This window comes from Planococcus citri, chromosome 1 (genome assembly GCF_950023065.1).
Source record: "Planococcus citri chromosome 1, ihPlaCitr1.1, whole genome shotgun sequence".
NCBI classification, from domain to species: domain Eukaryota; kingdom Metazoa; phylum Arthropoda; class Insecta; order Hemiptera; family Pseudococcidae; genus Planococcus; species Planococcus citri.
Window position 1 is genome coordinate 86,827,198 of NC_088677.1, and position 27,098 is coordinate 86,854,295.

The following is a 27,098-nucleotide window of genomic DNA, read 5'->3' on the forward strand; positions in this document are numbered from 1 at the left end:
TTTCAAAAAGAAATTATTTATTTATTCGGTTGAAATTTGATTATAACACTTCTTAAGATAATTATTAACATAAATGTGGGTTTTCGGATTTTCCATTATGTAAACCAACAAAATTTTCCATATGTTTTACTGATTCTTTTTTTCGGTTCAAGTCTGAGTAACGTTCACTTCATTGTGCGAGAAATGAGAAATTTTATAACGCGTAATGAAATATAGGTAGTGTAGAATATCAGTTTTCAGTTAGTAATACTCGTATTAATAAGCTAGTCAAATTGAAAAAAAAAAGTGATTTCTCATTCACATCCAATTAGCTGATTCAGCATAAGCATAATAATGTGTCAATTCATCGTCTAACGACCGAAATTCACGTGCATGTTTTCTTTCTTTGGGAAAAATAATGTACAACGTTGATACCTCTAGTCCTTCTCGTAGTTTGTGAAAAGGTGAGTTTCTAAACTAGATACCTTAATATTCTTTTGAAAGTAGCAACAATACAGTCACATCATCTATATGCAAATGTAAGTGAATTACCGACCTACGTAATTAAACCGGTGAATTTTTTCCCAAAAATAGAAATAAACAATGATAGGTAAATGCTTTACGAAGTTGGAAATATTAGCTTATGGGTATTTCTCTCCATTAACTAGTGGCGCCATTTGGTAAATATTTAACATTACATAAGTCATAAGGTACCTATAACTTTAGCATAAGTACCAAAACCTTGAACATGTTTCAATTATAAAAAATTGATTGTGGATTACGGTATGAGAAATATGAACCAGACAGAATATCTTTCACTTTTGAATTTACGTTTCTAATTTCCGTATATTGTCGAGCTTGAGCCATTTTTTAGCCAGTAAATTGCCAGATGTTCTGCCACAATTTAAATTTCTACAAAAACCTGTCCAATCATCTTGAAGATTATAATATTCGAATTTAATGATGAAAATTTTATGTAAAATTTGACCTTTGAACCACAATTCTGAAAAATCTAAATTTTACCAAATTAATCTCAAAAGTTGGAATTTGATATGTTTCCTATTTATCAACTCCCAGAATTCATTGGAAACAGCTTCGAACCATTTTTGAGAAGTTCTGAAGCTTCCAAGTAGATTTTTTAAAGGTGAAATTTCCACTAAATTCCATTCAATAAAGTTAGAAACCGAAAATTCACTTCATTGCCTTATTTTAACATGCTGAGTCGATTGAAGGTGGTTTCAAGCAGTTTCGGAGCTTCCGCAACAACTTTCTGAGAATTTCAGTTCTCGAAAAAAGATCTTGAAATTCGAACTGAAGCAAAATTTTTAAAAGCAACAATAATTCGCCCAATTTAAAAAAATTTGATTTACGAATTGAATTACCTGTTCTGATTTGGGACACGCGAGACTTGGAAAGGGCCGATGACGAAGGAAATCTAAAATGCTCTCGAATTTTTAAAAATATCTTTACGCATTAAATTTTGAGACATTTTTTATGCTAAAATTATCAAATTTTTTCTATTTGAAAAACATTATCCAAAAGTCATGTTTTTTTGCCAGTAGGTAATTGACAAAAAGTAGATATGTAGGTATCAATAAATGACGGCAATCGATCCAGGGGATGAGGTCGACTTTAAGGGATTTTCTTTCAGATTTCAGATTTTTTCAACTTGTAAAAAGAGTAACTACCTAGGTAGAGGTACCTACACTTTTCCACGATCGGAGTCGACGAGTTGTAAACTTCCCTTTTTAGGTCGACATTTGAAATTTTAGTTTTGATTGACCATCAAGTGTGATGCTGTTTGCTGGAGCAGATTTATAAATCCGCATGTTTTCAATTTTAAATTCCTACCAAGAAGAACACGGACATCGAAGGCGTCTTTGGCTCTCGAAAGCGCATTAAATCGTGGTTTACGAGCTTACCAAACGCAGAAACACGACGCAACACTACGTGTGAATTATAAATTATAATATTCGAATAAAAAAAAATAAAAATTGCCAACAGAAATTTGTTCTCGTATAATAAGAATGACCACCCAAGCCAAGCAATTGGTTTCATAGCTTGGTTGATGGATGTCGCCGATGATGGTATTATGAAAATTTTATCTTGATCTGCGCCGACGACGCCGACACATTGGTAATTGCAAAAACGCTGCGTAGATGATCTGCTATATGTATGGTATCATTGAAAAAAAAAGTGCACCGTGCATGAGTCTTTCTTGTTTAATTGAAAGCAACTACCAACTTATTTCTTAAATCGCCGCGTGATACCTTTGATTAAAAATAACCAGTTGAACGTTGTTCTTTAATTAGCGTATATTCGCGATAACAATAAGGTAAATAAGCGTTGTATTGTAATTTTTACTATATACGAATAGCCCAGGTAATTAATCAAGTGGTTCTAATTCTCGTTGTTGCCGAAATTTGTTGCGAGACACTTTGTTATCTCCACCTATAAGTATAAATGATCTTGTGCTCGCATGCAGATGACTGATATGAAACATTTCACATGGGTAGGATGAATGGAGGCGTATCTATGCGAGCAAAGCTCGAGTTTATTTTAAGTTATGTATTGTAATGTATTATGGCATCAATCTACGTGCATACTCACCTACTATAACTACGTGTAAACACTTATTGTTTTTGGAACAGCGAAAATCAGAAACGAAATAGTGGTCAATTTTCTGATCTAAACAGGGATATGAAAATATAGGAATAATTGCACTCCCCATCCCCCCTCTACCGATTTTCTGAGACAACTTTTTTTCTTAAATGGGACATCTAGAGGAACATTTTACAGAAAACTTGCCAAAAAAAGTTGGTCCTACTTACAAAGTGGTATGGCCAGTTTGCTTAATAGGTCAGCCGAAATCACAGATTTTGCTTTCAAACATGGAACTCGCACGAAATTATTTGAACTGGGCACAGATAGATCGAAAGAGAATTCGAAAATTTATCACCAGCCAAAATTTCAAAAGCCAAAGTGTATTTTTCGATTCTTGATGAATTTTTAAAAATCAAATTTTGGGCCAAAAATGTGAAAAAATTGAAAATTTTACCAAATTGACATAGTAAACTGAAATTTGGGACATGACCTAATTTCAACCTGCCGAATCGATTGAAAACTGTTTCAAACCATCTTGAGCAGTTCTGGAGCCTCCAGTAGATTTTTGAAACTTGAAATTTTCACAAAATTTCATCGAATAAAGTCAGAAATCCTAAATTCACGCTGCACTCCACTTTGGGCACGCTATTGAGTCGACTTCTAGTCTTGGTTTAAGTAATTTTGGAGACTCCAGCGATCTCCAGTAGATTTTTGAAAATTGAAATTTCCACAAAATTTCTTCAAAATGTTGTTAAAAAGCTGTAAATTAATCAGGAAATTTCAAGTTCGAAAAATCTACTGGAGGCTCCAGTGATTTCCAAAGAATCGCAGGAAGCTCCAATTTTTCAAAAAGTCGCAGGAGGTTCCAAAATGTGATGAAATTTTGTGGAAATTTTAAGATTCAAAAATCTGCTGGAGGCTCCAGAACTGCTCAAAACGGTTTGAAACCGTTTCCAGTCAATTTAGTAGGTCGAAAATAACGTGTACATCACAAATTTCAGCTTTCTAGGTCAATTTGGTAAAAACTTTAATTTTTAACCTTACCTTATTTTTTACCTGAATTTGATTTTCAAAAATTCATCAAAAATAAAATTTCAGCTGTCTACGTTGATTTTTCAATTTCTGAAGAAATTTTAAAAAACCAAAATTGACTATTCATAGCCGAAAAAAATGAATTCTTTGTCCCGATTCAAATAAAAAATGAAAAAAAACCATCGTTGGCGAACACAAGAACGAAAAGAGCTGAAATTAAATAATTAAATTTCACCGTTCTAGGTCAGTTGGGTACAATTGAGTTTTAATTTGCTAAAAATCGAAGATTGAATTTTAGTTCCTGAAATTTTTGCCAAAACCACAAAAAACTGAAAATCTGGAACGACGAACTTGTAAATACAGTAAAAATCGCTTAATGTTATAACGTTTGTCCCAGCCCATTTTAATAACATTAAGCGACTTATAACACAAACCGATTGAACAAAAAAGTGATTTTTTTCCAAAAATTTTTATATGGCCAATTTTCTTACTAAATATGTAGTCATTGAACTGAAATTTTGCAAAAATTGTGAGAAAAAGTGTTGAAAATAGGTTGAAACTTCAGAAAGTTATGAAAAAAGTAACAAAAAATGATGTCAATCAGAAAAAAGTCTGAAATTTCAAAAAAATTAGGCAAAAACTGGATGAAAAAGTGTTGAAAACATTTTAAAATTACATAAAAATGTGAAAAATGCTTGAAAATCTCTTAAAAATTATAACATTATCCGATGCTTCAATTACAATAACCTATGGAATTTCAATGTAATGAGATATAAAAGATCGGGACCGGACGATTTTAATAACATTAAGCGATTTATAACATTAACCGTTATAACCCGTACAACAATGACCATGCTAATTTCGATGTGAATGTCGACCCATCCACATCCGTCACTTTTGGATGCCACATGTCGATGTGAATTTCGATCCTGTGTCGAGCTAATTGTCGATGTAATTGTCGACTGATGTTGATCTACATTCGTGTCGACAATTGGCTCCACACAGGGTCGAAATTCACATCGACATGGGGCATCCAAAAGTGACGGATGTAGATGGATCGACATTCACATCGAAATTTATGTCGACCTCCTGCTTCGTTAAGTTATAGAATTTGAGTTTTAAAATTTTTCATTTTTTTTCCAAAAATTATTTCCTCTGATGTGGCTATTGCTGGGTAATTCTCAAAAAAAGTTTAAATTTCAGTACTAAAATTTTTCGAAAATGAAAACCTTTTTTTGAATTTTTTTCAAAAGGGACTAGATTCTAGGCATACCCAGGACCCCAAAAATGACTTCAGGCCCAAGTCATCTTCAATAGGGGCGGGGGGAGGGGCTTTAAAAAAATTGGTGTCACATGTTGAAAAAAAAGGCTGTTCACTACTTTTGGGTAGGTACATATAGGTATAACTGGAGCTGTTATTAGTAGCTTTAGCTCACAAAAAGTTCATCAAGTAGGTACCAGGTTCATTTTAATGGGAGTATTCAAACATGATAAGGTAGGTACTTTCCTTCGCCGTGGACAAAAAAATCATGATAGCCACGACGAAATACCAAACTGTACTATCCACGACGTAAGAAAAAAAGAACTAAAATTTGTTTTACCGGTAATAGAATCAATAATTTTTCAATTTTCAAAGTTGTGGTCATCAAGTACTTACTATTTGAATATTTTCTTTTTTTTCAAGAAAAAAAATGTCTCTTTTAAACTTGAGAATGATAAGCCACGGCGATGGATCCGAAAAATGGTAATCAGTACAATTTTCACAGATTATAATTTGCAGACTGGTTAACTGTATTTCCTTGATGGATTTGAAATGGGCGCAGCATTACTATCACTAAAACGATACAGTGTACCCATTTCACCTTTAAAAAAATCGAATAGGAGAGCCAGAAAAAAATTAACAAAAATTGGCCACGGCGATGGACAAAAAACGCATTACATCACTTTATGACCTCAGTTTCAGGGTATTAAGTATCATTCCAAAAATTTACATCACTTCTGTCATTTACTCTCATATCATATAATAATATGTACCTTTTTTTTTTTTTAGAAAAAGTGATAGTGTGATTCATTTTTGAAGATGAAGTTGAAAAATTTTAGTCATTACAGGCCACGACGATGGAGTTTTCAAGGTTTGGGGGGACTTGACCCATAGTGGAGGGGGGGTTGCGGGACGTTAAACTATATGCACGTGACCCCTGAGTTGGTATCTACACAAAACCACTGAAAAAAAATTTCAATTGTCAATAGTATTCAAGTAAACCACCCATTACACGATTTTTAAACTTTTTTTGAGAATTACCCTGCTAGTGCTGAAAACAGCATCGATGCAAAGTCCACTTCCGAAGAAGTACAGACGAAAAGTCTGTATAATCAAGAAGTTCAACAGAAATCCCTTATATCAAAGATGGTGCAATACTTGAGGAGGTTGGTTACAAAGTTAGACAAACGCCACTTCTACAAAAATCGAGTTAGATATTGATTCTTATAGGATTTTCAACGCTCTTTTCATTGCCGAGGTCTGTTATTTTCAATATAGTACATAAAAGGGTAAAAAACGCGCTCAAAGTTTTGCCTTAGTTTCAAACACAGACATGTGCAAATTGTCTTAGTTTCAAAAACAGACATATCCTGGATATGTCTGTTTTTGAAACTAAGATGATAGGATATGTCTCATTTTGAAACTAAGATAAAGTTCACATGTCCGTGTTTGAAACTAAGGCGCAACTTTGATCGCGTTTTTTGACCTTTTATGTACTATTTTGAAACTGAGGGACCTCAGAAATGGAAAGAGGGTTAAAAATCCTATACGTATCAAAACCTAACTGATCTAGACAGCTTCCATTTCAAATTATCTTCATCTTGGTTTCAAAATCAGACAAGTGCATTTTCAGGTTCTTTTTATTAGTGGTGGGGGGTGATGGTGGAAGGATATTTTTTGTATTTTTGTTACTGAGTATCATCACTACAATTTGTCAAAAATCCTCCACCTTTACAATGCTGTATATTTTTGTAACAAAAAACATAGATTTTCTCAAAATCAACCTTGTGGCGTTTGTCTAACTTTGTAACCAAGCTCCTCACTTTATCTGTGAGTACTAAACTAATCCATTTTCATGTCAACATGTCGATGTTAATGTTGATGTGAAATTCGACATCAACAAATACATCCACAATATCAACATCATATCATCTACAACTCCAAACTGCGAAAAAGTGAATAATTTCATCAATTCCCTAAAAAATTTGTTTTCCACATTGAACAAGATCATATTTTTGAATGTTTACTAAAATTTTAAACACTGAAACAGAAATTTTAATTCTGAAAAATTGGTCGACATAGTTGTAGATGTAAATTTCGAGCATCGAATTTTACATCTACATGTCGATCTGGCATGTCGAGGTATCAGAAATAATGAGAAAATTTCAAAAATTTTCATTTACCTGGCTTTTGTATGGACAGAAGATTCCTACTGAATAATTAATTGATCACTTTTCCATCATATGTTGAAAAAAAAAACGTAGTCGATGTAAATGTCGACGTCGACAATTGTTGTGCGGGAATAATAAGCGATTTTTACTGTATATAGATAGAAGTACCACTAAGGCGATACTGCATAAGCTAATACCATACGATATGAACTTACCCCGGCTAAAAGGCTGTATCATATATTTCACACACTAATATCTAATAAGTAAAACGCGAACACGTGAGAATACTGTTGTATTATACATGAAAAGAACAATCAAAGATGATAACACTCAAAATACCTCTTAAGGAGGATTTATGTATCAACACGATACTTTCCGCTTAAATACTAATTATAATAATAAAACACAATTAAAACTATATTATACGCAAACTTGCCTGTAAAGGCTATAATACACCAACCAGATTATATAACCAAAATACGACCGATCACTTCGCACCTCAACTATATAACAATCGGCCGCAGCGCCGCTCCTTGGGCTTGTAGCCCCGTATCGCGACGCTGTCAGTGTTACCAACACTATATTAACTCCCTACAATTCCCTTACAGGTCCGGCATATCTCCCCTCTATCAAACTATCAAGAGAAGTGAAGAGGAAACAAGACCTTTTCTGAAAGTGTGGATGAGTTCAAAGAATGAACAAGACAAAGGAAGCTACAAACAACAGTGCCGCAAGAGAAAAAAGATGATAAGAGAAACACAACAGGAGCAATACGAAAGGTTTGTGCCGTTGTGGCAAACATGGAGAGGGACACATATAAACTGAAACCAAAAGTGTACAAAATAATCAAAAGAATATCGGAAGATGAGATACACAGAGCTAACATTGCCCCACCAGAATGTGAAAAAATGGTGGAATACTATGCGAACTTATGGAGTGATACCAACAATGAAATTGAAGTGGCAAACCATGAGGAGAACAAGTATGAGCCATTCTCTTGGGAAGAGCTAGATGGAGCCTTGAAAAGCTCCAGAAATGGAAAAGCCCCAGGCAGTGATAAAATCACCAACAGACTTATTCAAGAACGCCACGAGAGTGCTAGCTTTCTACAATAAAATACTTTCAGGTGTGACCATACCAGAAGACTTCCGCACTGCAATTATAATACCTACCCATCTTCAAAAAAGGAGACCGAAATGACCCAGGAAACTACTGTGGAATTAGCCTACTAAATGCTGCTTACAAAATACTTGCAAAGATGCTAGCGAGAAGAATCAAGGGCCATGTGAAGCCAATAATATTGGAATGCCAAAATGGATTTTGAAAGGGAAGATCATGCATAGATGGAGTATATGCAACATAGCTGCTGATGGAGAAGAGACGAGAATATAACCTAGAGACCCACATGTGCTTTGTTGATCTGGAGAAGGCATACGATTGAGTATGAAGGAAGAAGTTGTTTGAAATCCTGAGGAAAATCGAAGTGAATGAACAAATAGTATGCCTAATTGAAGAAATACCTATACACGGATAATGTAATAAGAGTAAGATCTGGAAACATGTCGGAAGCAAAGAAGATAGGAAGAGGAGTAAGATAGGGATGCCCAATGTCATGTAGTCTGTTCAACATCTACTTTGATGACATGATTAAAGAATGGCTGAAACCCAAGCCAAAAGGGCTAGACATCAACAACACCCATGTCAATACCCTGCTGTTTGCTGATGATCAGGTGGTCTTTTCTAACAACGAAGATGACTTGCAGAGAGCAACGTACAACCTTCAGAAAGTAGCTGATAAGTACGAAATGAGAATCTTGTTGTCAAAAACAAAGGTGATGGCTATAGACACTGCACATGGGCCCTCTGGGGAACTGGGAAGACATCCAACTGCAGGCAACAGGGAAAAGGGATGGTAGTAAAATCTTGTGTCATGCCAATTTCTCTCGCTAGGTGCTTTTGGCTGCGCTGTACTTCAATCTGAAGGCAATGAGGAAAAGGGATGGTAGTGATATTTTGTGTAGTGCCAATTTCTCCTGCTTGGTGCTCTTGGTTGCGCTGTATTTTGTTCAAGAATTCGACTACAGCGCAGCCAAAAGCACCCAGCGTGCAGCGGGAGAAATTGGCATGACACACGTAATTCAGCCAATATGGCCGCTAGTTGGATGTCTTCCTCCAGGAACAGTGTCTATATAGTGATGGCCTTCAAGGGAAAAGAGCCAATACGCAGTAAAATCGTTGTAAATGGACTGCTAGTGGAACAAGTTAAAAGCTTTAAATATCTCGGATGTGAGCTGTCATATGAAGGAGAAGTTGACGCACAACTCAAGATCAGTAAATTCCTGAGAGTAAGCGGAGCTATAAACTGAGCCATACCTCCAAGAAAAGTCAGAGCCAAAACTTGAATAAGAATCTACAATACACTGGCAAGACCAATGCTGCTGTATGGAAGTGAAACATGGACAATGAGAAAGGATATAAAAAGCAGAGTAACCTCAGCGGAAATGAGATTCATGCGAGCCACAGCAAGATATACTAGACAAGATAGGAAAAAGAACAAAGACATCCTGAAGGAGTTAGGAGCAGAGCCAATCATTAGACGAGCGAAAGATTACAGAAAGAAATGGCGAAAACATGTTGACAGAATGCCTGATGAACGGTCCCCTCAAAAAGTCAAAGAGTAGCCTACACTTCAACTGGCAGCAGGAGTAGAGGAAGACTGAAGAAAAGACTTGATGATACATGCATCGGCGAGCAATTCTTTTACATTTTCCCAGATGGGCTGAACAGCTCACCGGGTCAAAGTTCAATGATGATGATGATGAAATTTTTGCTGTGAGCTCCATTGATTCTCCTGTATCAGATTCAAAAATTTCTGTGCTAAGTAGTTGGGACTCTTGACTCGTGAGATGTTTGTTTTTGTTTCCCTCAAAAATGTAGTTTTTTTTAGATTGATAGATATGCTTAAGAATGGATTGCAAAAAAAGTCGGCGAATTTTGACCAAATTCAGCAAAGACCTTTATATTTTTGAGTTGAAAATTAATCACAAAAATTTTAACTGTAGAGGTGTCCCTGGAGCGGAGATTTGGGTCCTAAAAGAGAGGACATTTTCGAAAAAATTGTGGTTTTTTCACTCATCTCACTATACAACCTATTATATAGGGAAAATGGTCAATTTTTTCATCTTTTTTTCCAAATTCAAAAAATCGAGAAAAACAGCCAAAAACTTATGATTAAATTTTTTCGATTTTTTGAAATTGGGAAAAAGTTATCTCAAAAGTGGTACCACTACGTTCCAAAATATTCCCCCAGTTTCAGTAATGGTATTATATCTTTCAACATTTTTGCATAATTAATGCAAAATATTTTCCAAAAAAAATTTTCAAAACACGAATTTATCCAAAAATTAGCGATTTGCAAATTTTCAAACGCTCAGTAGACCCCTAAAAATGATCTTGGATTTTGACTAGAATAGCATGGATCGATGCAGAATCTCATCAGACCATTTCTATGATTTCTTTTGAAAATGCTCCATCTTTGAGGTTTTAAATCTCCCTTCCGAGGGAACTTCTATAGAGCTAGGTAATTTTTTTTATGGGTAACTGCAATTACTTTTTATTAAAAATGAAAAGTCTCCGCTGAATTTGGGCAAAATCTGTCAATTGTTTTTCGTGATTCACATATGAATGTTTGATCTTACATTGTAATATTGGAACCCATTTCAGCCTCCCATTCCCATACCCTTATTTCAAAAGTAGGGGGAGGAGGGTGAGAAGTTGCTAAAAATTTAGGTAGTTCATGCTCTCTGAGTGAACCAAATTTTAGTTCAATCGGAGTCGACCATTTGCAAAGGTCCTCTTGCAAGAAATTACTTGAAATGGGTTGTTTTTAAGTCGAGCTATTGTATATGGAGGTGGTAGTTTTGAAACACCCTACATTAAGTGCATAATATTTTTATCAGGATTGGATTAGTGCGACGGTTTGTATGTAAGAGAGATTAATCGTATATGGGTTAATTTAATTTAACAAAATGATGTAAGCAGGCGCCAAGTAGAAGTGGGGTTAGCGTTAGGCAGGCTTATTCTTCATATTTGTTCTAGTTGTCTATATGTTAATGCACCTATCCATAGGTACATATTATAAACGCGATATGCATACAGTACGATTCGAATTAATATAATGTACAAGCAGAAGAGAATAATGAATCGGAAGGGGGAAAAAATGCTTTGCTAATAATCCGATACTTATTTATAGATAGATATTAGATAGACGACGTTAAAGGGCGATATCACATGGCGTTATCCATAGCTCGAATGATTAGTATGGTCGCCTTCGGATCGGCCTAGGTATACGTCTGAGGTATAAGTACTCGTATCCGAACGCATGTAGGATGCACCATAAGAAAATATACTCGCTACTAAAAAACTCGTCTGGAAAAACATATGGAACCCGCTAAGTCACCCTTAAAGCTGGGAAATTCGCCCAAATACTCGTCATTCGGTTGAAAATCCAACTAACTGGGGTTCGTCAACCCGGACCCGACCACATGCGACTGTAAATCCACGAAAAGCGGCCAAACTGAGGCCCAAATTGGCCGCAGACTGAACATATGGTAGCTCCGCTATCAGGCCATCGTTATATTTTGTTCTCAACATTTCTAACGCAAGGCAACCAGCACCAGCCTCAGCCTAGCCCACTGTTTTGCATAATTTCGCCAGATCGCCTTCCTCTCAGGTCTACATTTTTTTCCATCTTTCTCTTTCTTTTTGGGATTGTCGTATCGCCATTTCTATCTCGTAGATCGCGACCGGTACGGTTCTCGGCGAAATAATCGACCGAGAGTGATTTACGCAACTTGGAATTAGGCGCCATCGCCATCGCGCTATCCAGATCCAGCATCCAGCGTCTCTAACTATAAGCTGATTATTGGGAAAAAAATCCAATATCGTTTCGTAGGTACGTGGACTTTTTTATTTTCATAAATCACCGCGTTAATTTTTTCTCGTCTTTTCATAAAAGGCGTTACCAGAAATGTTATCACCTCGCTATTATCGGTTCTCTGTACTCGTAGCTTATATCGCAGGTTTGTCTCTTCTGAATGCGAACTATATATAAGCCTACGTGTAGGTTCGGGTACATGTGCAGATCCCAACATCCCCCCTGTGATGCCATCAACGTGTTCTGCTGCCGAGGGAGCGCTGCATTGTGCCGAAATATCGCTAACCTTTAAGTATAATTAGCATATAGGTAAAGCTGGGCAAGTGTAATCAACACAGCCACGAACCAACTACCTATCAAGTGTACGGTTATAACGATGTCGATTCAAATGTTTTCGCAATTCGCAATCTTCCTGCAGCATCCCTCTGCGTGAGTCTGCTGTCAAGATTATAATAGAGACATTACGAATTCGTCTTTTGTTTTTAAGTATTCGAGGTGTGGTCTTTGGAGTGTATGTGTTAATCGTTTTTGCTCAGCTGCGCAATCGTCTTTGTATGTAGTTCGCTCCCTAAAGTAGGTATTTCCTATGCTAAGAACTCTCTTAATCAACACATGGCATGTACCTTTTTATGTTTTTTTTCTTTTTTCTTTTAAATGGAAAAAAATCAAAATTTTACCTTTACCTAGAAAGCTTAAATTTGAGATATGACTGATTTTCGACCCGCTAAATCGATTGGAAATGATTCCAAATCGTTTCGAGCAGTTCTGGAGCCTCCTGCAGATTTTTGAAACTCGAAATTTCTACAAAATTTCATCGAATGAAGTTTGAAATCAGAAATTCAAGCTGCACTTCAACTTACACACGTTATTAAGTCAAATGCTGGCGAGTTTCAGTCATTTTGAAGCCTCCAGCGACTTTTTGATAATTCTTGAAGCCTCCAGTAAATGTTTGAAACTTAAATCTAAAGAACTTAAAGGCAATTGAAAACAGTTTGGACTAATTTTGAGTAATTTTGGACCTTCCAGCAGATTTTTGAATTTTGAAATTGTCACAATATTTTACCAAATAAAATTTGAAAGCCGAATCTCTTTCTTCGTTTCAATTTCAACATGCTAAGTCGACTGGAGTAGGTTTCAAGTCGTTTTGAGCAGTTCTGAAGCCTCCAGCAGATTTTTTGAAAATTCTTGGAGGCTTCAGTAAATTTTTTAAACTTGGAATTTCTACAAAATTTCATCAAATGTAGGTACCTATTTTGAAAGTCAAAATTTACTCTGCACAGTGTGAGCCAAAGTTAAATTCGGACAGGTTTTTCAATTTTTGGAAAAACAGAAGTTTCTAAAAAGCTGCTGGAGGCTCTAAAAAGCTTTGAAACTGCCTGCAATCTATCTCAAAGTTAATGGAAAAAATAATGTGTGAATTGAATTTCATCTTTCTACCTCAAACGGAGGTGGGAGGGCTGGTAATTTTTCAAATTTTCAAACAAGTATGAAATCAATAGACAAAAATATGTTCAAGACTGGAGTACCGATTTTGATCGGCCATGAAGGTAAAAAAAAAAGTAGGCATAGCTAGAAGCTTCAAAATGATTTGAAATCCACCTAAAGTCGACTTCATAGCGTATTGAAATTAGTTTATAGAGTAAATTTCGGTTTTGTAAATTCTTTTGACGAAATTTTGTGGAAATTTCAAGTTTCAAAAATCTACTGGAGGCTGCAAAAATTTTCAAATAGTCGCTGGAGGCTCAAAAATGACTTCAACCCACAAGCAGAGTGAATTTTTGGTTTCCAGCTCTGTTTTGTAAAATTTTATATAAATTTTAAAAATTGAAAAATCTGCTGGAGGCTCCAGCAATTCCCAAAAAGGCGGTGGAGGCTCCAAAACCACTTGAAATCAAAAATCTACTGGAGGCTCCAGGAATTTTCAAATTTCGCTGGAGGCTCCAAAATAACTTGAACCCGCGTAGAGTTGATTTGATAGCGTAATAAAATTGGATGTGGTATAATTTTATGGAAATTTTGATCATTGAAAAATCTGCTGGAGGCTTCAGTAATTTCCAAGAAGGCGGTGGAGGCTCCAAAACGACCTGAAATCTACCTGCAGTCAACTTCATTGCGTATTGAAATTAGTTTGCAGAGTGAATTTCGGTTTTATAACTCCATTTGATGATTCAAAAATCTACTGGAGGCTCCAGGAATTTTCAAATTTCGCTGGAGGCTCCAAAATGACTCGATCCCGCGTAGAGTTGATTTGATAGCGTATTAAAATTGGATTTGGTAAAATTTTATGGAAATTTCGAGCGTTGAAAAATCTGCTGGAGGCTCCAGCAATTTCCGAAAAGGCGGTGGAGGATCCAAAACGACTTGAAATCTACCTGCAGTCGACTTCATTGCGTATTGAAATTAGTTTGCAGAGTGAATTTCGGGTTTATTACTCCATTTGATGATTCAAAAATCTACTGGAGGCTACAGAAATTTTCAAATTTTGCTGGAGGCTCCAAAATTACTCGAACTCGCGTAGAGTTGATTTGATAGCGTATTAAAATTGGATTTGGTAAAATTTTATGTAATTTTCGAGCATTGAAAAATCCGCTGGAGGCTCCAGTAATTTCCAAAAGGTTACTGGAGGCTCCAAAACTGCTCAAAATGACTTGAAATTCACCTGCAGTCGACTTCATAGCGTAATGAAATTAGGCGCTTAAATTCATGTTTCGGTTTTTTGGATAGCCCAATTTTGAAAAAATTTAAATCAATTGTGCCAAAAATGAAAAAATCAAAATGTTACTAAACTGACCTAGAAAGTTGAAATTTGATTCATATACCCTATTTTTGAGCTCCGGAGTCGATTGGTGATGGTTTCGTACCATTCTGGAGCCTTCAGCAGCTTTTAAGATTCTCCAGTTTTGTAAAAAAAACCTGGCCAATCTCAAAAAACCAAATTTCATACCTACGTACATTTTTGTTTTTTTTTCTCAGTTTTTTAAAAATTGCCAATACTAACCTTTAAATTGGCATCACTGCGTTCCAAAATATTTCTACAGTTTCAGTAATGATAATTACGTACGTTTCGATGTTCTGGCTTAATTAATACGAAACATATTTGAGAATAAAAAATTTTCAAAATTCGAATTTACCCAAACATGAGTGATTCGCAAATTTTCAACCCTTTAGTAAAATTCTAAAAATGGTTCTGATCTTGGATTTTGATGGCAATGTCCGAGTCTCAGCCCCCTATACGTTCTGGGTGTTGGAAAATCTCAAATTTGAGGCACTCCTCCTCCTTGGATCTTAAAAGTAACGATATTTTTGAACTCTCCGGGGTTTGAAGTACACGAAAATGACCCCAAGAACGGTCAAACGAGCAAATTTTGAAAAATGGAGTCCCTAAATCTCCTTTGAATCCTCCCTTTACCCCTCCGATGGGATTTAGCAAAGACCAGGAGTCTTCCTAAAGTTCTTCTTGAGATTCTTGTTCATCACCCCAAATTTCGTACTCCTACGAGAAAATGCCAGCAAACAGCAAAGCAACTCGATGACCAATCTGAACCAAAATATGAAATCTCAGCTGTGTGGTTCGTCGAGCCTTCGAGATCTGTTGAATTTAGTACGAGCAGCTCTGGAGACTTCACTACATCGAGCTGCACATCATAAACAGAACTGAGAACTGGTTCGTGGTTCGTTGTGCTCTCATGTGCTCTGCTCTGTGCACTCTGCACTGTGTGACTGTGCATTGTGCTCGTGCTTCGTATTTCGTATACGATTCTCTATGCTGAAGTGATTACTTCTACATAGTGGGGTGCAAACATTGCCCCATACGGATTGGTTTTGCGTTTTATTTTATCATCGTCGAGACTCCGACTCCGAATCGTCGTGTGTATGAACTCCGAACCGAACCCAATCCCGATCCACTGAAAAGTGTACAGCCAAAGCCACAGCGCAGCTCTCCTTCTACTATATTCTCCACTTTCCTCCTTTCTATACCGGCATCCCAGCTACAGTATACGGCCACTGCCACTCTATACGAGCTTCATTCTCGTGCAAACCGGTGTGTGAGGTGCGATTAGTGCGTTCATTTTCACTGCGGTTGTTTCGATTTTTTCGTGTACTCGTATTTCGTGCTGTTATCATTTTCATACCTTACCAACTGTTTAAATGAATCCTTTGATAAATTCGTATAATTCGAGTTCGATTATTTTTCATCGAAATATTATGTCGTCGAGAAAGTTCAACTAGCAGTTTACGTTCTACTTTGTGTACCTAGTGTCCGTCATGTGATAAGTTTTTTAAATAATAATTTCCATCCGGAGTTGAAGTTTAGTTGTACATTTGCAGAGTATTCCAAATCCCAATGAAGATGGGTTTGTTACCAAATCGTCAATCGTACACCTCATCGTAAAGGTGATCAGCACATTTACCAACGTTCAGGTATGCTAAATTTATATCCTATCTTTTTACGTTGCCAAATTCCAAAGTATAGGTTATCAGATAGGACCAACTCTAGAGATGTTGATATGGCAGAAAAAATGGCGCGAAATACGAACCAATCACTGATAAACACCCTTCACTATAGATAGGTTACGTTGGCTGGTTGTTTTCTGGTCCGCAAAAATATCCTTCGTCCTGTTTGTAGGAGCAGATGTTGTTACAAGGGTGTAAAATGTGACGTATATCCTCGTTATGTGTATACCTTGATCTGTATTTTCGACTTCCTACAATACACAAACCACCAGGCACCAACGTACGACGTACGAGGAGCAGAATCGCTTGACAAGATTAATTGGTTCAGCTCTCCTGGTCTTCGGTTTACCACGCATCGATTCCTGGAACTGGAATGAACGATTTTTTTTCAATTTTTTGTTTAAGGGGTATTACACTGTTTGCAGTGTTGAATGCTTTGAAACAAATACTAGTCGAATTTTTCCCCCTGTAATGACAGCTTTATTTATTTTCTGCACGTGTTAGTTGATGGCTGATGGCCATTTGGAGAACTAGAACTGCGAAATACTCCTCTCATCTGTGATAGGTAAACCATGTGGCTTGTGCATCGAATATCGAATAACACAAGGTTGATAAATTAAAAGTTCTCTGCGGGAGTTGAACAGATGAGCGAAAAAAAAGGGTTATTAGTGAATTTGTCGTTAATTTGCAAACCTACCATCTTAATAAAAGTAGTCTCGATAATCTACACTCGTTTTCAATGTGTTCATTTACTTGGTATTTTTCGTGGAAAATTTTTTACTACATCGAACAAATTGAAACAGTTTTCATTAGTCATACATGTCTTTGGAACCGGTTCGGTGATTTCCAACTACGTTAGGATAGTTTTTTACATCTCAAAATTTTCCCCAACGAAGGAATACTGAAATGTTTATTGATAGGAGTCGATTTTACCTCGTTTTCAAAATTTGAAGAAGCTGGTCCTGGTCCAAAAAATGATTATGAAAGGTATCGAAAAAATTTTGAACTCTTCCAAGTCAGTATTTCAAAACTATGAGAAAACATACCTATTAGTTGAGGAAAATTGGCCAAAAAAAAGGGGAGTCACTGGGAAATGTGAGTTGGAAAGCTGAAATCTGGTACTCTGAATATACTGATCCACTTCTTGGTGCTAAACACGAATCTGAGGTGTCCCTTCGCATCCCTGGTGAGCGTGAAGTGCCCATTAAATGTATTTTTTGCTTAAGAATCACTCTAAAAAATCCTACTTTCTTATCAAAGTTGTAAAAAAGTCCCGATTTTTTGCCCAAAATAATGATTTTTGTCAAAATTTCAAAAAAAGTCTTGGTTTTTGCAAGATTCAAGAAAATCCTGATTTTTTTAGGATTTCAAAAAAGTCTTGATTTTTGGCAGAAATTCGAAAAAGTTTCCATTTTATAACCAGAGATTTTAAAAAATCCTGATTTTAGCCATAAAATTGAATAAAAAAAGTCCTGATTTTAGTCGAGTTTTCAAAAAAGTCAATATTTTTTTCCAGAAATTTAAAAGAACCATGTTTTTTTTTTGCCAGAGTGAAGAAAGTGCAGATTGTTTTTCAGGATTTCAAAAGAATCGTAATTTTTTTCCGGGAAGAAAAAATCTCGATTTTTCAGCAAGAGTTCGAAAAAAGTGTTGATTTTTGCAAGATTCGAGTAAAATCCTGATTTTTTTTTAGGATTTTAAAAAAGTCTCGATTTTTGGTAAAAATATGAAAAAGTTCCAATTTTCTGACACGAGATTTTAAAAAATCATAATTTTTGCCATAAATTGAAAAAAAGTCCTGATTTTATAGTCAGCAAGTTTTCAAAAAAGTCAAAATTTTTCCCCAGAAATTTAAAAGAATCTCAGTTTTTTATCAGAGTCGAGAAAGTGCTGATTGTTTTTTAAGATTTCAAAAGAGGAGTGATTTTTTGTCGGGAAGATAAACTCTAAATTTTTTGCCAGGGTTTGAAAAAAGTTCTGATTTTTGCCAGAAATGCGAAAGTCTCGATTTTCTAATCGGAGATTTTTAGAAGTGCTGGTTTTTTGCCAGATATTGATGAAAGTCCTGATTAAAGCCGAGAAAGAAGTCTTGATTTTTTAGCAGAAATTTTAAATAGTTCCAGGTTCTTGTCAGAAATTCAAAAAAATTCTTAATTTTTTCAAGATTTCAAGGAAATTATGATTTTTGTCAGAAATTTGAAAAAGATTCCGATTTTTTTGTTAGAATTGGAGAAAAGTCCTCATTTTTTTTTTTTTAACAGAAATTCAAAAAAAGTCTCAACTCGGAAATCGATTTTATTTTTTTTCAGAAGCTTAAGAAATATGATACCTAATCCTAGGCTAATTTTTATCAAATTTTGAAAAAATGTTGATTCCCCCCCCCCAAACTTCAAAAAAAAGTCATAATCTTTGCTAGTTTGAGAAAATGTTCACTTTTAAGCCAGAGATTCAAAAACTTCTGATTTTTTTCAGGATTTTAATGAATAAATCAGTCACAATTTTTATCAGAAATTTGAAAACGGTCACGAGTTTTTAGCCAACATTTGAAAAAACTCCTAATTTTTTCCAGTAATTCGAAAATGTCTCAATTTTCTAACCGTTCTGATTTTTTGTCAGAATTTTTTTAAAAGACGTCTCAATTTTTGCAGATTTCAGAAAAGTCTTCATTTTTTCCAAATTTGAAAAATTTTAATGTTTTCTAGTTTGATAAATTTCTAATTTTTTGGTAAGTAAGAAATTTGAATTTGTTTTTTTTTTTTCAAAAAAAAAATACGTAGGTAGGTAGTAAAAAAGTCCTGATTTTTTATCAGAAATTCAAAAAAAGGGCAGATTTTTTTGCAGAAGTGCAGTAAAATATTTTGTTTTTTGCTGTTGATTTTTTTACTTTGGCCGAAGTGCATTTTTCGATTTTTTCTGAATTTTTTAAAATCACATTTCGATTAAAAATGGGGATAAATGAAAATTTCATCAAACTAGACTGAAAATCTGAAATTTGGTATGCATCGTATTTTTGATCGCACCCCCCTCCCCTCCATCGAATCGACTAGAAACGGTTTTGAACAATTTTGGTAGCCTCCAGAAGATTTCTGAGAGCTAAAATATCGATAAAATGTTCTCTAGTAAAGTCGAAAAGGTAACTGAAGGTGGTTTTACACGAGCTAAAAGTAATTTGGATGATTTTTATGGCACTTTCTTGAATTCTGGAATTTGGAAAATACGGCTGGAGGCTCCAGAAAGGCTTGAAACCATTTCCAGTCGACTCAGCATGTGAAAATTGGGATATGACGTGAATTTCAACTTTTCAACTTGATTAAATAGGTAAAATTTTGTGCAAACTTCAACTCTCAAAAATCAGCTGGAGGCTTCAGAAGTGCTAAAAATTGTTCGAAACCCATTTCTGATCGATTTGAGTGGTCTACATTGGGTCTATGCCAAATTTCAGCTTTCCAAGTGAGAAATCCAGATCACAACTACATTACAAAACTCGTTATAAAAATCGGTTTGCTTTATAATTATGTTTTTATTCAAGAAGTTTGAGTTTTGGGCATAATTGGATAATTTTAATACGTCTTTCTGTGTGATTAAACGTTCGTATGTGTTGGTTTTATCTAAAATTTACGCAAGTGCCTATAAAACAATGTATTATATAGAGTTGTAATCAGTGTTCAACGATTAGGTCCGAACGTAGTAAAACGGAATTTTTCCTTTACTAATCAGAAAATAAATTGATAAAGAGCTGATAAAAAAAAAGGTATTTATTGCATGATTGAAAATCAGAAGAAAACAACATGATACACGTGGTTCATCTATCTACTTTAGTACTTTTTTTTGAAACGAATTAAACGTTAAATTTATAATTTTGTTAAATTTTAAATAATTTATTCGAATGAAAATTTTTCTTGGTCTGGATTCACTTCAAATGAAAAGTATACGAAGTGTCTAAGAGATTCTTTTATATTTTATTCACTTTAAATCTCATCTTTGATAATTTTTTTTTTGGAAAATTTGTATACTTGAAAAACTTCCTACACACGAGGACGAATTTTTGAAAAAGTTGACCTCAGAAATTCAATATTCCTAAATTCAGAATTAAATGGGTAAATCTATTAGATTTCTTATAGGAGCAATAAGATCTAAGAAAGGTGTTTATTATGAGTGGATAACTGGGTATATGTAAAGTTCGTGTACTTTCACACGAGGAAGCAAATCACAACACACTCAAGCCAGGTCAATTTTATCAATAAACCTCTTACTTTATACGGTGTAATATCTGAAAATAGATTTATATTACTCATTATAAACATGTCGAGCTTTGCTTTATGTACTAGGTATATAGTCAACAAGCGTGTAGGTATCTTGATTATTGATAACATTTTCCTGGTAGGTACCTTCATACTCGCGGTATGGTGTATGCTACTCGAGAACCCAATTTGATTGCTGTAAAATAAATTCCCCACGAGGGTGAATATTGTAACAAGGCGAAAAATTTCTCGAGATATTGAAAAACTCGTCGTCGTCGCGATCACCTATGGCCCGGACCCGGCGATAATTTAACAATAAACCGCGTAACTAATTTTGGGAACGACTCGAGAACAAATTCCCAGAAGCAATTCGTTTACTGATGGGAGGAGAAGAAGGAGAAGGAGGACTTTACGCAGTATACTCGAAACATAAAGTGTAGCAGGTACCTTACTCGTACCTATGTTGAAATTACTTTTTCAAACTGTTCGACTTGACGAAAGACGAATTCTTCTTCTTCGTGTTCCATAAATATTCCAACCGCGCGAGTTTGAGATGAAATATTGAATAGGAAAAAAAAATATCGCAGCAGGTTTTTTTTATGATAGATGTTGAGTAAACATTATAATGAAACAGCGAAAAAAAAAGATTATTAGGGTAGCTCTTTTTCAAAGTTTTATTTTGGACCCAAGAATGGGAATTTTTATTATTTTTCCTGGGAAGGGAAGTGGGGGGGGGGGTGGAGTAGGCAAGTGCTACTTTTTCATCATAAATTCAAGGAGTAATTAAAATGAGCTGAAGTCTCCTCTCCAAGAAAAATTTCAAGTTATTATCACTGGTTTTACCAAAAATTACCATTTTTACAAAAAATTACCATTTTTACAAAAAATTACCATTTTTACAAAAAATTACCATTTTTACAAAAAATTACCATTTTTACAAAAAATTACCATTTTTACAAAAAATTACCATTTTTACAAAAAATTACCATTTTTACAAAAAATTACCATTTTTACAAAAAATTACCATTTTTACAAAAAATTACCATTTTTACAAAAAATTACCATTTTTACAAAAAATTACCATTTTTACAAAAAATTACCATTTTTACAAAAAATTACCATTTTTACAAAAAATTACCATTTTTACAAAAAATTACCATTTTTACAAAAAATTACCATTTTTACAAAAAATTACTATTTTTACCAAAAATTACCATTTGTACAAAAAATTACATATTTTACAAAAAATAACCATTTTTACAAAAAATTACCATTTTTACAAAAAATTACCATTTTTACAAAAAATTACCATTTTTACAAAAAATTACCATTTTTACAAAAAATTACTATTTTTACCAAAAATTACCATTTGTACAAAAAATTACATATTTTACAAAAAATAACCATTTTTACAAAAAATTACCATTTTTACCAAAATTACAATTTTTACCAAAAAATCCACTTTCACCAAAAAATACCACTTTTACCAAAAATTACCATTTGCCAAAAATTAACATTTTTACCAAAAAAATACCACTTAAACCAAAAAATACCACTTTTACCAAAAATAACCATGTACCAAAAATTACCACTTTTACCAAAATTACCATTCTTACTAAAATTACCATTTTACCAAAATTACCATTCTTACCAAAATTACCATTTTTACCAAAAAAATGTCATTTTTACCAGAAAATACAATTTTTAACAGAAAATGCAATTTTTACCAGAAAAATATTATTTTTATCAGAAATGACTGTTTTTACCAAAAATTATCAATTTTACCCAAAATCATCATTTTTACCAAAAATTACCATTTTTCCTAAAACTTACCAGAAATTTAAGAAAAATTAACTGTAATTTATCAAAAGTTATTAGTAATTTATTGAAATTTACTTTCAATTTACGAAAAAATACGGGTAATCTTACCAACAGTTATCTAATATTTCCTTAAAAATGACCAGTAATTTACCAAAAATTACTGGAAATTTACCCAAAATATCCAAGTTGTATTTTTACTGAAAGTTTTTGACAATTTACCAAAAATAGGTACCAGAAATAATCAAATTGTAATTTTACCAAAAAAAAATTTCAGGTAATTTACCAAAAATTTAAAATACTGGTAATTTGCCAAAAATGTCCGACAATTTGCCAGATAATAACTGATGGTTAAGATTTGCCAAAAATTATGTACTCAATTTATCAGAATTGACCAAAATGTAATTTCACCAAAAATCACCAGTAATTTCCTGAAAATCACCAGTACTTTCCTGAAAATCACCAATTATTTACCAAAATTACTAATAATTTACCAGAAATAACATGGTTGCAATTTACCGAAAATTACCACCATAATTTTGGTACCAGAAATAGCCAATTGCAATTTTACCATAGATTACTTGATTTACTAAAAATAACTAACTTTTAATTTCACTGAAAAATTACAGACAAATTTCCAAAATTACCATTTGTAATTTACCGAAAATACCGATAACGCTACCAAAAACTGGCAATTTTACCATAATTTTACCAAAAAGTTACAAGTAAGTTACCAAAAAATCACGAGTAATTTACCAAAAAATCATGAGTAATTTACCACAAAATTACCAGAAATTTACCAGAAATATACCAGTAATTTACCAGAAAATTACCAGCAATTTACCAGAAAATTACCAGTAATTTACCAGAAAATTACCAGTAATTTACCAGAGAATTACCAGTAATTTACCAGAGAATTGCCAGTAATTTACCAAAAAATTACCAGTAATTCACCAAAAAAATACCAGTAATTTACCAGAGAATTACCAGTAATTTACCAGACAATTACCTGTAATTCACCAAAAAATTACCAGTAATTTACCAGACAATTACCAGTAATTTACCAGACAATTACCAGTAATTTACCAGAAAATTACCAGTATTTACCAAAAAATTACCAATAATTTACCTGGAAATTATCAATAATTTACCAGAAAATTACCAGTAATTTACCAAAAAACTATACTTAACCGTTTTAGGATTTTTCAATAATCATTTCAAAAAGTCGCGAGCTGATCTTAATTTTTTGAGTCATTTGATTGCGAATCACACTACTCGTCGCTTTAGAAAATTGCCTTTTCGACAAATTATTAAAAATTTAGTTAGAATTGACTGTGTCGTGCTTTTGAAAATTCACACCAAAAAAACGAAAAATGAACTTTGTTCTTTCCTTTTAAAAATTGGAATTAGTTTTTACTTAAATTTTTCAAGTCGCCTATTCCGGAGATCAAGTGATTAATCACGAGTAAAGTGACCACACCTCCTAGGTACTTAACTAATGAGAAAAAAATATTCACAAATAGTTAAAAATGATCAAGATCGACTCCTAAGACCGTTGAAAACATAAATTGAAGCATTTCATGACAGCAGGGAACCCTCCCTCTCTTCTCGTTTAAAAACCCATGACCCAAAGAAAAAAGTATAGACATGGACAACCTAGACGAACGAATCGAAAAAACGATTTTTCATGGAAACAGGCCTCGAATGATGATGATGCTTTCAAGCATAACGGATCACATGATGACAGTAATATTTCACGTCATAATAATACACTCGTCATATGTGTACTTACCTATCTATACCTATGTTTATTGTATACCAATGCAATATACTTACCTAAGATACTCGTACGAGGTATCATGTATCTTTTTTTTCCTCTTACTCTACAGTCTCTCCAGTTACAGCTCCACCAGCCTATACACCTTTATAGGTACTACAAAACGATCGAGTACACGTATAGAGTACGAGATAGCTCGAGCCTGAGGTGTTGTTTAACTTACGTCTAGAGAGACGCTTCGGATTAAATTCTTACTTCCGGCTAATAAAGTTTAATTAAGAGAACAGCTCTGTACGTTGTGGAAATTACTAGTCATTAATCCCTATAGCTCTAAAGCTATTTTAATCTCGAGGTTAAATTATCCTCGTTATAGAAGTCGAGCGACCACTAACCTGGAGCCGAAATATTTTTTCGTAAAATTTTTTCCCTCTCGTTTATTTTTTTTTTTCAACATTGCGCCGTATCATCAGCGTTCACAATAAACTGGTCTGATATTCTTGTAGGCCTATTGTACCTGTGTCAGCCTGTAGATACATATTTAACAAAAGTAATTATTGCTTAGATCATGCTCACGTGAGCTTGCGTTGGAAAAGAAATACTTACTCGAAATAGTATTTGAAAGATTTTCAATCAAATTGATGAGTTAGTTCTCGTAACACCCGGTAATTTGCAATAAAGCTGCGATTAAATAAACGAAGGCCACTCCAGCACTTCCAGGGTTCAATATGGATCCACGATAGTCGTGATTGATCGAATCGGACACAAGTACACAAATCTACAAAAATAAAAACACCTGAATTGTCCTGTTGGTGGAAAATTTGCCCAAAGAGATAGCTTAAAATTTCTACTATACATTTGTTGAAAAAAGTTTGTATTAGGGTCGAAAATATGCATAAAAAAAGATAAGTACGTCTTAAAAAAAAAGAAGGAAATTTCGAAATCTATTTACAATTATAGGTACCCACATCGATCTTACATTATTTTTTATCAACGCCTCGAGATCTCTTTTCTAGTTTTTTATTACGAGATACGAGTATTATTTTGTTTTCAACCAGTTCAAAATGTTCGCAATGAAGGTAGTATGACTGATCTGAATATCAAGAAGGAAATTTTTATAGTCATAATAAAACTCTACAACAATCTTGTTAAACCTATTCAACGAATAAAGTTTAATTAACCGAAAAAATAGGTTATTATTCACTTTGCGAATGATCTTCATCGAGATGTGAACTCTGTCGTGTTAGCTCGTCACTTTATTTCGCCATTTTATTAGCGTATTATTAATGGATATTTATTATGTGTACTCATTATATTCGCCTGAATCGAAGATTACTTATACCAATGTTTGCTCAATAGCGCCACTACACGTATTTTATTAGGTATTGGAAATAAATTTTACGCTTATAAGGCTACGTCATGCAGCATTTCAAAATTCTAAATCAATAAAACGGATACAAATTCTTGGAAAAGTTGTCAAAATTGTCAATTTTTGGGAAAATGAAGTAATAAAACGTCAATTTTTAGTGAAGTGTCTATTTCTGTCACAATAGCCGATAAGCAGTCCTGTTTTTGCCAAAATTGTCAAACAATTCGCATTTTTTTGTCAAAATTATCAAAGAGTGTCAATTTTTGGCGAGTTGACAAAAAGTTGTAATACTTTCTGGTTAAAATTTTCAAGAAGTATGTAGTTTTTTATTGAGAAACAGTCAAATAGCCATAATTTTTGCCAAAATGGCTTAGAAATTTTTGATTTTATTGCCAAAACATTCAAAAAGCATTTATTTTCATCTTGTCTGTCTAAAAAGTTTCAAAGTTTGGCAAACAATAAAAGTTCTGTTTCTTTTACAAAATAATCTACTTAAAAGCTTCTTTTTTTTTGTCAAATGAGAGGCGTTTCGCGATATGGGTCCTTGTGGTGATTCGATGTTATTTTTTTTTATTGGTGATTCCGACTTACTTTTTCACGAGAAATCGAATGGTGCAATCAGATTTCGCCTATCTCATCAACTTCTCGTTTAAAAATTACTTGAACATGAATACTCAAAAACTCACATTTTTGGGAAATCGAAAAACAAAGTTTTTGTTTGTTTTTGGTTTTTTTTCTTTTTTAAAAAAAAGGACGATGGAAAAATTATTTTATTGTTGTTACCTATGTAAAATTTCATGGCGAATCCGAATTTCTCGGTATTTTTTTGCGGGGTAGTCTGTAACGTTGTGTAAATTCGCCTTTTCACCACAAGGTCCCTTTTCTAAATCACGGATATCAGGCGATGATGAACGAATTTCGTCAAAATTTCCCATCCAACCTATGCGCTAGACAACACTGCACCCAAAAATCAAAAAAAAAAAAATCGAAAAATCAAAGCAATTCGATGTTTTCTCTCTCCTGAAAAAATCGAAATATCACCACAAGGGCCCTTATCGCAAAACCCCTCTCAAATATATTTTTTTTTTTGTGAATTATGATGTGAGATTTTTGATGAATTACAAATTGGTAATTCTAGATAAATTTCCGAAATTTTTGGTAAAAAATAAAAATTTCCGGAGAATTACGAGTAATTATATGTAAAATCGCGGGTATTTCTGGTAAATTGCCAGTAATTGTTCAAATTGTAGATATTAATATATTACTTATTATTATTGATATCAAATTTTTGGTCATTTTTGGTAAATAACTGGTAATTTTTGGTAAAAAAGGCATAATTTTTGGCAAATCAGTAATTAGCAGGGTTGGGCATCTACGCGTAGAATAGGCTATTCTACATTTTGGTGTAGAATACGTAAAATTTGATGTAGAATGCGTAAAATGCGTAGAATGCGTAGA

The 27,098-nt window shown here is 34.0% G+C and overlaps 1 protein-coding gene across 1 annotated transcript in view; it reads left to right on the top strand.

The window, feature by feature from the left end:
* Positions 1–15,835: 15,835 nt before the first annotated feature.
* Sema5c (Semaphorin 5c) overlaps positions 15,836–27,098 on the top strand; it is a 79,880-nt gene continuing 68,617 nt past the window's right edge. The window contains exon 1 of the mRNA XM_065355765.1: positions 15,836–16,405. The gene's annotated coding sequence lies outside the window, so the exon portion shown is untranslated. The remainder of the gene's footprint in view (positions 16,406–27,098) is intronic.